The following is a 9,388-nucleotide window of genomic DNA, read 5'->3' on the forward strand; positions in this document are numbered from 1 at the left end:
GCCACACATCCAGCAATACTCCACTGCTTATCCCAGAACCTGTGAATTCTACAAATAACCATTTCCACCATAACACCCTCATCTATGTGGAAACCATGCCACACTCCACCTAACCTGTCTCAAGCACACCCGAGTCTGATGATAAAGACTCACTCATCAGGAACCTGGCTGCAGGAACTCAAGAAATTGACTAGTTGAATTCAGGGTGTCGAAGGAAGTAAGGGGATTAAAGGGTTGAACTACGAAGATCTTTGCATACAATCGGATGTCGAACTGCCCGAGGGGTACAAACCTCCTAAGTTTGAAATGTTTGATGGTACAGGGGATCCAAGAGTCCACTTGAGAACATACTGGGACAAGCTAGCCGGAGTAGGGAAAGACGAAAGGATTTGCATGAAGCTTTTCATGAGAAGTCGAAAGGGAGATGCTATGTCTTGGTACATTATCCAAGACCCGAAGAAATGGTCGAACTAGGTGAGTATGGCGTCCGACTTTATGGACAGGTTCAGGTTCAACACAGAAAATGCACCAGATGTGTTCTACATTCAGAACTTAAAGAAGACGCCCACGGAAACATTCCGCGAGTATGCCACTAGCTGGAGATCAGAAGCTGCTAAGGTCAGATCTACTTTAGAAGAAGAACAAATGAACAAGTTTTTCGTCCGAGCTCAAGACCCATAGTACTATGAAAGGCTGATGTTGATTGACAGCCAGAAATTTTCTGACATCATCAAGCTAGGGGAAAGGATCGATGAAGGCATCAAAAGTGGTATGTTTACAAACTTTGAAGCCTTGCAAGTTACCAATAAGGCTTTACAGTCTGGTGGTACGTCCAAGAAAAGGGACGTAGGTGCTATAATGGTTGCACAAAGAGCCAAATCCCCTATCAAATACCAAGCCTATCTGATACCTCCACTCACATACTAGCCTACCCTGAATTACCAAGCACCCTCACCCTCTTACCAAACTCCACCACCTACTTACCAATCACCCCGACCTCCCACATATCAACCTACTTTACCCAGATATTCCCAACCCGCACATGTCTACCAAGCGTACAATGCTCAGCCATCCCACTATCAATCACCTCCCACACGTCAAAACTTTCCTAGACCTCGACCAAATTTCGACCGCAGACCCCCCAAATAGTATACCGCCATTGCTGAACCAATTGACCAGCTGTATGAAAGGCTCAAAGCTGCTGGTTATGTCACCCTTATCCCTGCTATAACCCGTGAAAACCCTTCTCAGTGGGTCAATCCAAATAAATCTTGTGCATACCATTCCGGCATGAAGGGACATACCATTGATGAATGCCTCTCTCTGAAAGATAAGATCTAGACTCTGATTGATAACAAGATCATTGTAGCAAAGGAGCCTACTCTGAATGTCCGCAACAACCCTCTGCCGGACCATAAGGGTAGAGGTGTTCACATGATTGAAATAGAGGATGATTGGGACCCCAAGGGATCAATCGGTTTGATCACAGAAGGCGACGAACCAAAGAAGCCAATAGTCACCCTCAATCCAATCATAGTCCAGATTCAGCCTTCTGGGGATGTCGATGTAAACATGTCCATACTACTTGAGTTTGAAGCACCATCCTCGGCAAATATGCCAGCACTGATTGAGGTCGAGTTTGGGTCTCCAACAAACGCACCCGCACCGTTTGAAGTTGCAGTTTTACCCTCCAAAATACATGCTCTATTCGGAGTAAAGGTGCCCATCCCAGTAACAATGTCGTCTGTAATGCCATTCCATACAAATTCCATACCTTGGGATTACACAGCCGAGGTGAGAAGGAAAGGGAAAGCTAAATTCGGAGAAACAGTTGCGGTACAGGGTATGACAAGAACTGGCAGGGTTTATACTCCGGAGCATTTAGCTGAGTCGAGTAAGTAGGCCTCTGGTCGGCCGACCATCACTAAAACCGGGCCCGATGATCTCTGGAGAAATATACAAGCCAAGAAATACTCAGTCATTGATCAGCTGAACAAAACAACAGCACAGATTTCTATCCTAGCTTTGTTGCAAAGTTCCGACGTACATAAGAATGCCTTGTTGAAGGTACTGAGTGAGGCATATGTACCAAGCAACATCACTGGAGAAGAAATGGAAAACATGGTAGGGCAGGTATTTGAAAGTGACAAGATCACTTTTCATGAAGATGAGCTACCACCAGAAGGGTTGAGTCACAACAAAGCGTTGCACATCACCGTGCAATGCGAAGATTATTTTATTACTAGGATCCTGATTGATGGAGGATCCAGCCTCAATATTTGTCCATTGGTAACACACAGAACATTGGAGAAGGGGCTGTATGAGATCAAGGATGGGGCCATCAACGTCAAAGCTTTCGACGGTTCCCAAAGATCCACTATTGGGGAAATCATCCGGTGTTTGCAAATGGGGCCTACTTGGTTCGACATTGATTTTCAAGTTATAGACGTGCCGACATCTTACAACTTGCTGTTGGGATAGTCGTGGATTCATGCCGCTCGGGCCGTAGCATCAACACTGCATCAGGCGGTGAAATTTGAGTGGAACCACCAAGAGGTGATCATTCACGGCGACGGTAGCAATCCCATATAAAGTCGCCAAACCATCCTAGCAATTGGAGGAAAGAGAAAGATAGGCGGGGAAACCTATCACCACATTGAATGAGTCAACGCCGTTGACAAAGACAAATGGTGGGACAACAAAATTGAAAGCATATTGAACTGGAGCGGATATGAGCTAGGCAAGGGACTTAGAAAGAACCTCCAAGGAATTGCCAGGCCTATCAAACTGAAGAAACATGGCACCACTTTCGATCTGGGATACGAGTATACTTAGGAGGAATTCAACAACTGGTCGCCGCTATGGCGCGGTCCATACTACTCGTTGGAGAAGCCAATACCACATTTGGAGCAGACTTTCCCGCTGGTCGATGTTACCTATGGGTCGGAAGAAGAGGAAGCACTGCAGCAGTAAGGAATTTGTTCTTAGAAGATGATGACATGGATTGTTGTGTCATTTTTGAGGAGGAGGGGGAGGAAGGCCCTTCTATACAGGCCGTAAACCGAGAAGCACACCTCAATAATTGGACCATTAGAACCACTAGAGCTCAGAAAGCCTCGGGGTAGCAAGGCTAAACAAAGCATCATGCACTATCTTTTATTTTTACTAGTTGATTTTCCTTTTGCATTTTTGAATTTTCGCAATAAGATCTTCCAATGTTCAAAACAGTTATGAAATTTATCAAAGCATTTCGGTTTCCTTACAAATCTTACTCTTATTATTTTCTCTCATTACTTTACTTATACAACATTACTATTACCTACCTTGATGAACCAATGGTTGTGACATGGATCGAGACAACGCAACAAACGAACATAGATTCAGAGAAAGATGATATACCGGAAGAGATTGTTAAAGAGGTTGAAAATTTTGAGAACAGACCTAAGTCAAACCTGGACGAGACCGAGATTGTTAACTTGGGAGATGTAGAAAATATCAAAGAAACTCGGATCAACGTTCATTTGTCACCATCAGAAAAGGAAGAATACACAGAATTTCTGAAGGAATATGAGGACATATTCGCCTGGTCATATGATGACATGACTGGTTTGAGCACATCTATTGTGGCCCACAAACAGCCAACTGATCCAATATGTCCACCGGTAAAACAAAAGCTTAGAAATTTTAAACCCGACATGAGTTTGAAAATCAAGGAAGAAGTTACTAAGCAGGTCAAAACTAAGGTCCTTAGGGTAGTAAATTATCCGACATGGTTAGCCAATATTGTGCCGGTGCCGAAGAAGGATGGGAAGGTCAGAGTCTGTGTCGACTACCGGGATCTCAATCGGGCCAGTTCAAAGGACGACTTCCCCTTGCCAAACATACACATCCTGATCGACAATTGCGCCAAGCATGAGTTGCAATCATTTGTAGATTACTTCGCTGGATATCATCAGATTTGAATGGACGAAGAAGATGCTGAGAAAACGGCTTTCATTACGCCGTGGGGGATATACTGCTACAAGATGATGCTATTCGGGTTAAAGAATGTAGGGGCCACCTACATGAGGGCCATGACTACTATCTTCCATGATATGATACACAAGGAGATTGAGGTGTATGTAGATGATGTCATCATAAAGTCCAAGAAAGCCACTGACCACATGGAAGATTTGAGGAAGTTATTCAACAGGCTGAGAAGATACAACCTGAAACTGAATCCCGCAAAATGTGCATTTGGGGTTCCTGTCGGAAACCTACTTGGGTTCATTGTAAGTCGCTGAGGAAAAGAACTGGATCCATCAAAGGTTAAAGCTATTCAAGAATTGCCACCGCCAAAGAACAAGAAGGATGCAATGACCCTCTTGGGGAGACTTAACTATATCAGCCGGTTCATAGCACAATCTACAGTTATCTGTGAGCCAATCATTAAGATGTTGAAGAAGGATGCCGCTACCAAATGGACCGATGACTGCCAAAAGGCCTTCGACCGAATCAAGGAGTACCTGTCAACACCACTAGTTTTGGTCCCGCCCGAGCGAGGTAGACCTCTATTACTCTACCTTGCAGTATTGGATGGAGCGTTCGGTTGCGTTCTGGGTTAGCATGATGAAACGGGGAGGAAAGAGCAGGCCATCTATTACCTCGGTAAAAAGTTCACCCCGTATGAGGCCCGGTATTCACTGTTAAAGCGCACCTGTTGTGCTTTGACTTGGGTGGCGCAGAAGCTGAGGCACTATTTCTGTGCCTATACCACATATCTCATATCAAGGATGGATCCTTTGAAGTACATCTTTCAGAAGCTCATGCCCATTGGCAAGCTGTCCAGGTGGCAAATCCTGTTGAGCGAATTTGACATTGTTTACGTGACTCAGAAAGCAATCAAAGGACAGGCACTAGTAGATCACCTTGCTAAAAATCCCATGGACGGAGAATACGAACCCCTGAAAACATACTTTCCTGATGAAGAGGTATCATTCATAGGAGAAGACATTGCAGAATCCTATGACGGTTGGAGAATGTTTTTCGATAGAGTAGCAAATTTCAAAGGAGTTGGCATAGGAGCAGTCCTAGTATCAAAAACCGGTCAGCATTATCCGGTATCTGCCAAGCTCAGGTTCCCGTGCACCAACAACATGGATGAGTACGAAGCCTGCATCTTAGGGCTCAAGAGGGCCATTGACATGAACATCCAAGAGTTTCTAGTAATTGGGAATTCAGACTTGCTTATACATCAGGTCCGAGAAGAATGGGCGACCAAGAACTCCAAGATACTCCCTTATCTGCATCATGTACAGGAGTTGAGAAAGAGGTTCACAAAGACAGAATTCCAGCATGTTCCCAGGGTCCAGAATGAATTCGCCGATGCACTGGCTACCCTATCATCCATGATACAACATCCAGACAAGAATTTCATTGATCCCATTCCGGTAAAGATACATGATCAGCCTGCTTACTGTGCTCATGTCGAAGAAGAAGCAGACGGAAAGCCTTGGTTTCATGATATCAAGGAATACTTGGCAAAAGAAGAATACCCATAACTCGCAAACGCTACTCAGAAGCGCACGCTTCGGATGTTATCCAACAATTTCTTTCATAGCGGAGGAATCATGTACAAGAGGACTCCTGATTTGGGATTACTAAAAAAGAAGCATCTAAACTACTAGAAGAAATTCATGCAGGGACCTGCGGTCCACATATGAATGGTTTTGTCTTAGCAAAGAAAATACTTTGAGCTGGTTACTTTTGGATGACTATGGAAATAGACCGCACCTAGTATGTCCGAAAATGTCACCGCTTCCAGATGATCAAGGTACCCCCAAATGAGCTTACTGCAACAAGCTCACCGTGGTCGTTCACTACCTGGGGAATGGATGTTATTGGACCAATCGAGCCCGCCGCCTCCAATGGGAACAGGTTTATCCTAGTAGCAATCTATTATTTCACCAAATGGGTCGAAGCAATATCTAACAGAGCAGTGACTAAGAAAGTCGTGGCAGACTTTGTCCGCGACCGTATCGTTTGTCGATTTGGGATTCCAGAATCAATCATTACTGATAATGGCTCCAACCTCAATAGTGACTTGATGAAATCCATGTGCGACACCTTCAAGATCAGACACAAGAATTCCACAGCCTACAGACCTTAGATGAACGGAGCCGTAGAAGCCGCCAATAAGAATATAAAGAAGATATTGAGGAAAATGATAGAGAAGCATAAACAATGGCACGAGAAGTTATCATTTGCTTTATTGGGGTACCGCACCATAGTCCGCACATCAACTGGGGCAACCCCCTATATGCTGGTTTACGGTACAGAGGCAGTCATTCCCGTCGAGGTGGAAATTCCTTCCTTAAGGATCATATAGGAAGCAGAGCTAGACGATGCAGAATGGGTGAAAAGTCATTATGAGCATCTAGCTCTTATAGATGGAAAGAGAATGAATGCAGTTTGTCATGGTCAACTTTATCAGAACAGAATGTCCAGAGCCTTCAATAAAAGAGTCAAGGCAAGACAATTCACACCAGGGCAGCTGGTATTAAAGAAGATTTTCCTGCATCAAGATGAAGCCAAAGGGAAATTCTCTCCCAACTGGCACGGTCTGTACATGGTTCATCAGGTTCTAATAGGAGGAGCCCTCATACTTGCAGAAATGGACGGGGAAGTTTGGCCAAAGCCGATCAATTCAGACGTAGTCAAGCGATACTATGTGTAACCTTTATGCTTTCTTTCATGATGTAATTTGAACTACACCTGACCTGATTCCCATTTAAGAGGGGATACGTAGGCAGCCCTATGGGTTCGATCACAATTCAATAAAATTTTCATTTCCCCCCACAATTGGAAATTAGGGCAGAATTTTGAGGAGGACCCTCAAAATTCAGAAGTCGATTCCAGCTATTTATCATTAGCAGCCGTCAGGAGCAGCAGCCCAGTAAACTGGGGCAGAATTTTGAGGGTCCGCAAGATAAGTTGCAATGTTTTGAACCATGTCGCAGTCGTCGGTTCATCTAAAGAAAACTATTCTCGATTATGTATCTATACTATATTTTTTACTAAATCATGCATGTCTGTTACCAAAATTGCTCTATTTGGCAACGCTACCCCAATGATACGCAAACAAGAGCCGAGCATGTCGAAGGGAATACGAACTAACCTTTTCCCTTTGCAAAACTCACAATTTTTCTTTGGATACAGGTACCCAAGTCGCAAAATCATCGAATATACAACTCATACTTTTCAGGAACACAACTCTCAGAACCATCACACCTATTCACGGTCGCTATCCGCCCACAATATCGCAATCAACTATCAGTTATCAGCTAAGAAATTTTATTACTATTCACCTTTTATTTCTCTGCATTGCATAAGGCTACCATTTTGCCTTCCGAGGTTAAGCTCTACCTCCATTTGCATTCTCTGCATTGCATAAGGCTACCATTCTGCCTTTCGAGGTTAAGCTCTACCTTCATCTACATTCTCTGCATTGCATAAGGCTACCATTCTGCCTTCCGAGACTAAGCTCTGTCTCCATCTGCATTCTCTACATTGCATAAGGCTACCATTCTGCCTTTCGAGGTTAAGCTCTACCTCTATCTGCATTCTCTGCATTGCATAAGGCTATCATTCTGCTTTCCGAGGTCAAGCTCTACCGCCATTTGCATTTCTCTGTATTGCATAAGGCTACCATTCTGCCTTCCCAGGTTAAGCTCTACCTTCATCTGCATTTCTCTGTATTGCATAAGGCTACCATTCTGCCTTCCCAGGTTACCTTCCGAGGTTAAGCTCTACCCTTATCTACATGGCTGAAAAATTACCACCTTTATTTACGTCTTGCATCGGCTGAAATATCGCCACTTTTATCTCACATCTGCACTGGCTAAAAGATCGCCACTTATTCCATTTCATGGGCTGAAAGATCGCCACCTTCTGCATCTCATGGGCTGAAAGATCGCCACTTATTGCATTTCATGGGCTGAAAGATCGCCGCCTTATGCATCTCATGGGCTGAAAGATCGCCACTCATTGCATTTCATGGGCTAAAAGATCGCCACCTTCTACATCTCATGGGTTGAAAAATCGCCACCTTTTGCATCTCATGGGCTGAAAGATCACCAGATTGTCCAAAGGCGTCATTTTTTAGAGGCACCATTCGTATAGCCTGAGAACGCCATGCCATGGCTTGAGGACCTTTTTATCTTTTGCATATCATTATTCAAAGGCATCATAGTTCGGAGGCATCATTCTCATAGCCCGAGAACATCATTTCATGGCATGCAAATCCTTATTATACACTTCATGGCCTAGGGTGTCATGGTCTGAGGACGTCATCCTAACCGTCCAAAGACAACATTTCATGGTCAGATGGGAACTTGCATCATGTTTAAATTTCCGCACAACATATTATTCATTTGCAGGTAAACCGGTGAGCAACGGCCGTCTCAGCAGGAGCAATCCCGCTCCAGTTCCCGCAGCCCTATTAGACTTTAACCATCCATCCTAACCCAAATATCATGTTTGTCTTGGAAAATCTTCATCGGCGTATTCCGCCGACGGATCCTGAACTACATATGGCTTGATTCCTGTAAGACCAAATATATGTAGGCCGCTCAGGAGCCAGAGCTCGGTCAAATTCTTCAAACCATTCCGTTTGGTCAAAATTGGCCATCATATCTTTACCCGATAACTCTTTCATCTTTCCCGGATAAAGAAGGGAAGCTGTTGATACCCAATATTTCGCTGTATCTTTTTTTATAAATGCAAAATACTTTCAAAATAGCATATATATGCATATATAAGTGTGTCCAAATGTTTTAGCATTTTTCCTAATTTTTTAAAGATTTTTAAATCAATTTATTGCCCTATTTTAGCAATACAAAAACCAATAATTATTTCTCAAATTATCATTTTGGTGATTAACTTATTTTATTCTCATATTTTTACCAAAATATAGTTAAGGTAATTTTTACAAATTTATTTAGTATTTTTAAAGATAAATTGCATATAATTGCAATTTCAGCCTATTGTAAGATTTAATTGCGTTTATAATTAAAAAATTGATTCCAGTATTTTTATTTAATATTTATACATTATTAATTAGTTTTGTACCTTTAATTTATTTCCAGAAATCATTTACTATTTTTTTATAAAATAAAAAGGGGAAAAGTGGTTATTTAAATACTACCCCTATTTCATTTCAATTGTAGCCCAAATCAACCCCCTAATTAAACCCAATTGCAATTTTAAATTACCCGACCCCTGAACCATTTATCCAACCCGCCCAGTTCCCCTTTTTATCCAGGTCGTTGATCAAAATGATCAACGGCCACGATTCTACCTTTCCTTTTTTAATTCACAAACACCCCAACCCTAAAATCATTTTCATTCA

This window comes from Nicotiana sylvestris, chromosome 10 (genome assembly GCF_000393655.2).
Source record: "Nicotiana sylvestris chromosome 10, ASM39365v2, whole genome shotgun sequence".
Classification (NCBI taxonomy): Eukaryota; Viridiplantae; Streptophyta; class Magnoliopsida; order Solanales; family Solanaceae; genus Nicotiana; species Nicotiana sylvestris.